Source organism: Canis lupus, chromosome 29, assembly GCF_048164855.1.
Source record: "Canis lupus baileyi chromosome 29, mCanLup2.hap1, whole genome shotgun sequence".
NCBI classification, from domain to species: domain Eukaryota; kingdom Metazoa; phylum Chordata; class Mammalia; order Carnivora; family Canidae; genus Canis; species Canis lupus.
In genome coordinates, this window is record NC_132866.1 from 36,180,092 (window position 1) to 36,189,220 (window position 9,129).

The 9,129-nt window shown below is 41.7% G+C and overlaps 1 long non-coding RNA gene across 5 annotated transcripts in view; it reads left to right on the forward strand.

Annotated features, from left to right (window-relative positions):
• Positions 1-8,924, forward strand: part of LOC140621164 (uncharacterized) — a 182,724-nt gene extending 173,800 nt beyond the window's left edge. For all 5 annotated transcript variants that reach the window (XR_012020894.1, XR_012020896.1, XR_012020897.1 and 2 more), the window contains one exon: positions 8,671-8,924. This is a non-coding gene — a long non-coding RNA (uncharacterized lncRNA). The remainder of the gene's footprint in view (positions 1-8,670) is intronic.
• Positions 8,925-9,129: the final 205 nt, after the last annotated feature.

The following is a 9,129-nucleotide window of genomic DNA, read 5'->3' on the forward strand; positions in this document are numbered from 1 at the left end:
CAAAGCCTGAGCTACATACTGCCATGGGATTTATCTTTCTAAATCAGAATTGTGATCACATTGCTACTATTTCAAAGTTCTTTAATGGCTTCCTATCCCTACAGAATTTTACCCAAACTCCTTTGCATGGCTTACAAGACTCTTTTTGATCTGGCATCCTGCCTCTTCTCTTACCAGCCTTAACTTATATATCCCTGACTACTTTATCTTCTAATTCTCAGAAAATGCCTTCACTCACTCAAGTCTCCAGGCCCGTACACATCTGGCTTATTCTTTGCTTAGAATCCTGACCACTTCCTGCCTGGCTATGAAACTCTGATTTTAATTCAAGTCTAAACTCATACAGTATCCTCCTATATATATATATTTTTTTATGTTTATTTTTTTTTATTGGTGTTCAATTTACTAACATACAGAATAACACCCAGTGCCCGTCACCCATTCACTCCCACCCCCCGCCCTCCTCCCCTTCTACCACCCCTAGTTCGTTTCCCAGAGTTAGCAGTCTTTACGTTCTGTCTCCCTTTCTGATATTTCCCACACATTTCTTCTCCCTTCCCTTTCACTATTATTTATATTCCCCAAATGAATGAGAACATATAATGTTTGTCCTTCTCCGACTGACTTACTTCACTCAGCATAATACCCTCCATTTCCATCCACGTTGAAGCAAATGGTGGGTATTTGTCATTTCTAATAGCTGAGTAATATTCCATTGTATACATAAACCACATCTTCTTTATCCATTCATCTTTCGTTGGACACCGAGGCTCCTTCCACAGTTTGGCTATCGTGGCCATTGCTGCTAGAAACATCGGGGTGCAGGTGTCCCGGCATTTCATTGCATTTGTATCTTTGGGGTAAATCCCCAACAGTGCAATTGCTGGGTCGTAGGGCAGGTCTATTTTTAACTGTTTGAGGAACCTCCACACAGTTTTCCAGAGTGGCTGCACCAGTTCACAGTCCCACCAACAGTGTAAGAGGGTTCCCTTTTCTCCGCATCCTCTCCAACATTTGTTGTTTCCTGCCTTGTTAATGTTCCCCATTCTCACTGGTGTGAGGTGGTATCTCATTGTAGTTTTCATTTGTATTTCCCTGATGGCAAGTGATGCAGAGCATTTTCTCATATGCATGTTGGCCATGTCTATGTCTTCCTCTGTGAGATTTCTCTTCATGTCTTTTGCCCATTTCATGATTGGATTGTTTGTTTCTTTGGTGTTGAGTTTAATAAGTTCTTTATAGATCTTGGAAACTAGCCCTTTATCTGATATGTCATTTGCAAATATCTTCTCCCATTCTGTAGGTTGTCTTTGAGTTTTGTTGACTGTATCCTTTGCTGTGCAAAAGCTTCTTATCTTGATGAAGTCCCAATAGTTCATTTTTGCTTTTGTTTCTTTTGCCTTCGTGGATGTATCTTGCAAGAAGTTACTATGGCCGAGTTCAAAAAGGGTGTTGCCTGTGTTCTTCTCTAGGATTTTGATGGAATCTTGTCTCACATTTAGATCTTTCATCCATTTTGAGTTTATCTTTGTGTATGGTGAAAGAGAGTGGTCTAGTTTCATTCTTCTGCATGTGGATGTCCAATTTTCCCAGCACCATTTATTGAAGACACTGTCTTTCTTCCAATGGATAGTCTTTCCTCCTTTATCGAATATTAGTTGCCCATAAAGTTCAGGGTCCACTTCTGGATTCTCTATTCTGTTCCACTGATCTATGTGTCTGTTTTTGTGCCAGTACCACACTGTCTTGATGACCACAGCTTTGTAGTACAACCTGAAATCTGGCATTGTGATGCCCCCAGATATGGTTTTCTTTTTTAAAATTCCCCTGGCTATTCGGGGTCTTTTCTGATTCCACACAAATCTTAAAATAATTTGTTCTAACTCTCTGAAGAAAGTCCATGGTATTTTGATAGGGATTGCATTAAACGTATATATTGCCCTGGGTAACATTGACATTTTCACAATATTAATTCTGCCAATCCATGAGCATGGAATATTTTTCCATCTCTTTGTGTCTTCCTCAATTTCTTTCAGAAGTGTTCTGTAGTTTTGAGGGTATAGATCCTTTACATCTTTGGTGAGGTTTATTCCTAGGTATCTTATGCTTTTGGGTGCAATTGTAAATGGGATTGACTCCTTAATTTCTCTTTCTTCAGTCTCATTGTTAGTGTATAGAAATGCCACTGACTTCTGGGCATTGATTTTGTATCCTGCCACGCTACCGAATTGCTGTATGAGTTCTAGCAATCTTGGGGTGGAGACTTTTGGGTTTTCTATGTAGAGTATCATGTCATCGGCGAAGAGGGAGAGTTTGACTTCTTCTTTGCCAATTTGAATGCCTTTAATGTCTTTTTGTTGTCTGATTGCTGAGGCTAGGACTTCCAGTACTATGTTGAACAGCAGTGGTGAGAGTGGACATCCCTGTCTTGTTCCTGATCTTAGGGGAAAGGCTCCTAGTGCTTCCCCATTGAGAATGATATTTGCTGTGGGCTTTTCATAGATGGCTTTTAAGATGTCGAGGAATGTTCCCTCTATCCCTACACTCTGAAGAGTTTTGATCAGGAATGGATGCTGTATTTTGTCAAATGCTTTCTCTGCATCCAATGAGAGGATCATATGGTTCTTGGTTTTTCTCTTGCTGATATGATGAATCACATTGATTGTTTTACGGGTGTTGAACCAGCCTTGTGTCCCAGGGATAAATCCTACTTGGTCATGGTGAATAATTTTCTTAATGTACTGTTGGATCCTATTGGCCAGTATCTTGTTGAGAATTTTTGCATCCATGTTCATCAGAGATATTGGTCTGTAATTCTCCTTTTTGGCGGGGTCTTTGTCTGGCTTTGGAATTAAGGTGATGCTGGCTTCATAGAACGAATTTGGAAGTACTCCATCTCTTTCTATCTTTCCAAACAGCTTTAGGAGAATAGGTATGGTTTCTTCTTTAAACGTTTGATAAAATTCCCCTGGGAAGCCATCTGGCCCTGGACTCTTGTGTCTTGGGAGGTTTTTGATGACTGCTTCAATTTCCTCCCTGGTTATTGGTCTGTTCAGGTTTTCTATTTCTTCCTGTTCCAGTTTTGGTAGTTTGTGGCTTTCCAGGAATGCGTCCATTTCTTCCAGATTGCCTAATTTATTGGCGTATAGCTGTTCATAATATGTTTTTAAAATCGTTTGTATTTCCTTGGTGTTGGTAGTGATCTCTCCTTTCTCATTCATGATTTTATTAATTTGAGTCTTCTCTCTCTTCTTTTTAATAAGGCTGGCTAATGGTTTATCTATCTTGTTAATTCTTTCAAAGAACCAACTCCTGGTTTTGTTGATCTGTTCCACAGTTCTTCTGGTCTCGATTTCGTTGAGTTCTGCTCGAATCTTTATTAACTCCCTTCTTCTCTTGGGTGTAGGATCTATTTGCTGTTTTTTCTCTAGCTCCTTTATGTGTAAGGTGAGCTTTTGTATTTGAGTTCTTTCCTGTTTTTGAATGGATGCTTGTATTGCGATGTATTTCCCCCTTAGGACTGCTTTTGCTGCATCCCAAAGATTTTGAACGGTTGTATCTTCATTCTCATTAGTTTCCATGAATCTTTTTAATTCTTCCTTAATTTCCTGGTTGACCCTTTTATCTTTTAGCAGGATGGTCCTTAACCTCCACGTGTTTGAGGTCCTTCCAAACTTCTTGTTGTGATTTAGTTCTAATTTCAAGGCATTATGGTCTGAGAATATGCAGGGGACAATCCCAATCTTTTGGTATCGGTTCAGACCCGATTTGTGACCCAATATGTGGTCTATTCTGGAGAAAGTTCCATGTGCGCTTGAGAAGAATGTGTATTCAGTTGAGTTTGGATGTAAAGTTCTGTAGATATCTGTGAAATCCATCTGGTCCAGTGTATCATTTAAAGCTCTCGTTTCTTTGGAGATGTTTTGCTTAGAAGACCTATCGAGTATAGAAAGAGCTAGATTGAAGTCACCAAGTATAAGTGTATTATTATCTAAGTATTTCTTCACTTTGGTTAATAATTGATTTATATATTTGGCAGCTCCCACATTCGGAGCATATATATTGAGGATTGTTAAGTCCTCTTGTTGAATAGATCCTTTAAGTATGATATAGTGTCCCTCTTCATCTCTCACTACAGTCTTTGGGGTAAATTTTAGTTTATCTGATATAAGGATGGCTACCCCTGCTTTCTTTTGAGGACCATTCGAATGGTAAATGGTTCTCCAACCTTTTATTTTCAGGCTGTAGGTGTCCTTCTGTCTAAAATGAGTCTCTTGTAGACAGCAAATAGATGGGTCCTGCTTTTTTATCCAGTCTGAAACCCTGCGCCTTTTGATGGGGTCATTAAGCCCGTTCACATTCAGAGTTACTATTGAGAGATATGAGTTTAGTGTCATCATGATATCTATTCAGTCTTTGTTTTTGTGGACTATTCCACTGAACTTCTTCTTAAAGGGGAATTTTAAGAGTCCCCCTTAAAATTTCTTGCAGAGCTGGTTTGGAGGTCACATATTCTTTTAGTTGCTGCCTGTCTTGGAAGCTCTTTATCTCTCCTTCCATTTTGAATGAGAGCCTTGCTGGATAAAGTATTCTTGGTTGCATGTTCTTCTCCTTTAGGACCCTGAATATATCCTGCCAGCCCTTTCTGGCCTGCCAGGTCTCTGTGGAGAGGTCTGCTGTTACCCTAATACTCCTCCCCATAAAAGTCAGGGATTTCTTGTCTCTTGCTGCTTTAAGGATCTTCTCCTTATCTTTGGAATTTGCAAGCTTCACAATTAAATGTCGAGGTGTTGAACGGTTTTTATTGATTTTAGGGGGGGATCTCTCTATTTCCTGGATCTGAATGCCTGTTTCCCTTCCCAGATTAGGAAAGTTTTCAGCTAGAATTTGTTCAAATACATATTCTGGCCCTCTGTCCCTTTCGGCGCCCTCGGGAACCCCAATTAAACGTAGGTTTTTCTTCCTCAGGCTGTCGTTTATTTCCCTTAATCTATCTTCATGGTCTTTTAATTGTTTGTCTCTTTTTTCCTCAGTTTCCCTCTTTGCTATCAACTTGTCTTCTATGTCACTCACTCGTTCTTCCACCTCGTTAACCCTCGTCGTTAGGACTTCTAGTTTGGATTGCATCTCATTCAATTGATTTTTAATTTCTGCCTGATTAGCTCTAAATTCTGCAGTCATGAAGTCTCTTGAGTCCTTTATACTTTTTTCTAGAGCCACCAGTAGCTGTATAATAGTGCTTCTGAATTGGCTTTCTGACATTGAATTGTAATCCAGATTTTGTAACTCTGTGGGAGAGAGGACTGTTTCTGATTCTTTCTTTTGAGGTGAGGTTTTCCTTCTAGTCATTTTGCTCAGTGCAGAGTGGCCAAAAGCAAATTGTATTGGGAAAAAGAGAAAAAGAGAGGAGAGAAAGAAGCAAAGAAAAGAGAAAGAGAAGAAAAAAAAAGGGAAGAAAAAGAGAAAAAAAAACGGAAAAAAAAAGAAGAAAAAGAGAAAGAAAAAGAAAGGAGAAAAAAAGGGGGTGGGGGAAGGAAACAAATCAAAAAGCAAAACAAAACAAAAAAAAAAAAAACAAAACAAAGAAAACAAAACAAAACAACAAAAAAAGAACCACCGGGGAGTATCTTCTGATTCTGTGTTCTTTAAGACCCTTGACTTCCCCTGGAACTTGTCCGTCTAGCTGGTGTTCTGGGGGAGGGGCCTGTTGTGCTGATTTTCAGGTGTTAGCAGTTGGGGGAGCTGCTGTGCCCCTGCCTGGTGCAGGGCTCAGTGGGGGTTGTTTACCCCGTGAGGCCGCAGGAGGAACAGCCCCAGTGGCGGGGCAGCTCTGGAAACCTGGATTCAGCTCCGGCAGGAACTCCGTCTGCAGGGCCTGGAGGCTCCGGGCGGGGCCGCTGATCTGCTCAGCTGGGGCAGGAGCGTCCTCGCTGTCCTGGGCCCTCCCGGCCTCTGCCTGTCCCGGGGGAGGCGGGATCCTGGGCTGTGTCCCGGCGCCCTGTGCCTCCGGTCTGTGCTGTTGGATTCGCGCTCCCGGGCCGCGCAACCCCCTCCGCGGAGCCGCCGCCCGAGCCCCTCCGAGCTGCTCCGGGTCCCGCCGTGCGCGCTGCAGCCCTTAGGGAGCTCGGCGCACTCTCCTGGGCGCGCAGTTGCTCTGTTACTGTCCCGGGGAACCCGAGGAGATCCTCGCCCTCCTGGGTCCTGCTCCAACTCCCCGCGAGCCCCTTTCCCCCGGGAAGGTCGGTGCAGCTCCTGCTCCTCCGGGACGGGGCTCTCCTGTCCTGGGGACACTCGCCCTGGCCTCAGCCCGGCTCCTCGCGGGGCCCCTCCCCCTTGGAGGCCTTTGTTCCTTTATTTCTTTTTCCCCGTCTTCCTACCTTGATAGAAGCGCGAACTCCTCTCACTGTAGCATTCCAGCTGTTCTCTCTTTAAATCTCAGGCCGAATTCATAGATTTTCAGGATAATTTGAAGGTTTTCTAGGTAGTTTGGTGGAGACAGGTGATTTGGAGACCCTACTCTTCCGCCATCTTGCTCCTTCCCCTCCAGTATCCTCCTATATAAACCTTGATTCCTGAGATCTCACTATCTTCCTTTCTCTCTATATTGATTTTATTAAAAATATAATCACTCTCCTTGCATAATGATTTTTTTTCTCTATAGGCCTGTCTCCTACTAGGTTATACATTTTTTGAAGTTAAGATCCTTGCAACTTTATCACTTCTAAAAGTGCCTGCCATGTGGTCAGATGCAGTATTTTTTAAGACATTGACTTGAATGAATGAATGAAAATGTGTATGGAAATACAAGGTTGATTTGAAAAAAATAATCATTTTTGCCTCAACTCCTTTTCAACTCTATCACCTATATTATTCCAGGGGCCTAAGGCCCCTTGGAAATTGGACATCTAGATCCTGCCTCCTGGTTAAAGTTCCTTAAAGATTGTTTTATGACATTTCCTGTAGGAAGGGGCAAGGGTAAATGGGAATAATAGATGTGGGAATGCAAAGATATATTTTGCTTCGGTCATCTCCAGAGTCCCCTTTAGTTCTGTCATGTGTATGTATCTGCCACATGCCAAGGCAAATTTGTGTTAATAAATGATTTCAGGTCATTTATCAGACAGCACAATTGTCTGGATTTCATGAACACTAAGAGGGAAGTTAAGAACTGAGTGAGGGGGGAATCCCTGGGTGGCGCAGCGGTTTGGCGCCTGCCTTTGGCCCAGGGCGCGATCCTGGAGACCCAGGATCGAGTCCCACATCGGGCTCCCGGTGCATGGAGCCTGCTTCTCCCTCTGCCTGTGTCTCTGCCTCTCTCTCTCTCTCTCTGTGACTATCATAAATAAATAAATAATTAAAAAAAAAAAAAAGAACTGAGTGAGGAAAATCACATGAAGCAAATCTGTATCCTCCTGTGAAGAACCAGTTTACAAAATTGGAATGTTCTTTTTACTCTTTGTACTGGAGATCTGCCCACTGCTGGACAAATCAGTGCGAGAATAGGGGATGTGCCCATCATAGAGTTGGGCACAACTCTATGTGCCTCATAGAGGCATAGAGGATGTGCCTCATAGAGTTGTTTTGAGGAACAAATGGGTTAATCATAGGAAGTATACCTGGTATATAGATAATAAGCACTCAAAATATTACCTGTTGTTATTACAGCTCTTTTTTGGTTTTATTGAACCTAAACTTCAGAGTTAGGCAACATGGTAGTTTCCTATTATTGTTATAACAGACTGTTACAAATTTAGTGGCTTAAAATGGCACAAACTTATTATCTTAAAGTAATGGGGATCAGAAATCCAAAATGGAGCTCAATAGGATAAAATCAAGGTGTCAACAGGGCTAATGTCATTCTAGGGGCTCTGGAGGATAATCTCCTTTGACTTTCCAGCTTCCAGACACTGCTTGCATTCCTCGGTTTCTGGTCCCTTCTTCCATCTTCAAAGCAAGGCAACATTATCCAATCTCTCTCTGTTTCTGACTCTCCAGCCTCCCTCTTTCCCTATTTTACTAATAAGAATTCACATGATTCCATTGGGCTCACTCAGATAACTCAGGATAACTTCCCCATCTCAAGGCCCTTAACTTAATCACATCTATAAAATCCCTTTTACCATGTAAGGTGATATATTCATAGCTTCTGGGAATTTGAACATGGACATCCTTGGGGGACTATTATTCTGTATCAAGGGCAAGTTATATAAATAGGCAAGAATGGTTTTGTATAGGAGGGAATCGTGTGGACTGCTTGTGCCTTACCTAAAGAAAATCATGTTTTTAAAAAATATTAGAGTAGACAAACCAATACATCCAAGATCTGACTTGCATGAAGCCACTGGTTAAGGATCCCTGCTCTATGACACTTCATTGCTTGGTTAGACCAGGTCTACATGAACCAAAGAAAGTGGTAACTGCCAGAGTCTGTGTTACCTAAGAGCCCTAGATAATTCGAGATGTCTTTCTCATAATGAAACAACTTAAGTTTCCATCAAAATTCATGTAGTCTGCTTCCTACATGCTTTAAATACCTGGCCATGGGAAATGACCCAGTTTTTATCTCTCTCTGTTGACTACTTCGAATTAAACTCTTTAGCAGCCAATAACTGCTGGAGTCATACCAACAGGTGCTTCATCCTACACTTCTATTTTATGTCTCTTTTTTAGACATTACACCTGGTTGACTTGGAGATCCTCCAGGGATGGCATCTGTTACCACTGTCTCTCTTGAAATACAGACCCACGGTTGTTGATCTGCAAATGTTGATGAAAACCCAAACTGTATTTGTCTCTGTTGTCTCATGGCTTTGCCACCATATGCTAAATCAAATTACACTTCACAGTTGGCAGCTGAAAGAAATGAAGAAATAGTCAATGCAAAGATATCTTCCTTGGCATCACTGGGGATGTAAAATATTAAATCTACCTATCTATTTCTTTTTATTAGTCTGTTATCATTGTTAACATGGAAAGTGGCTCTTTAAAATGAGCGCTGGAGGGATTACAAGCTCGTGCAGCTACTGTGGAAAACAATTTGGAAGTTCCTCAAAAAATTAAAAATAGAACACTACCGTATGATCCAGTAATTCCACTACTGGGTATTTACCCCAAGTAATTGAAAACACT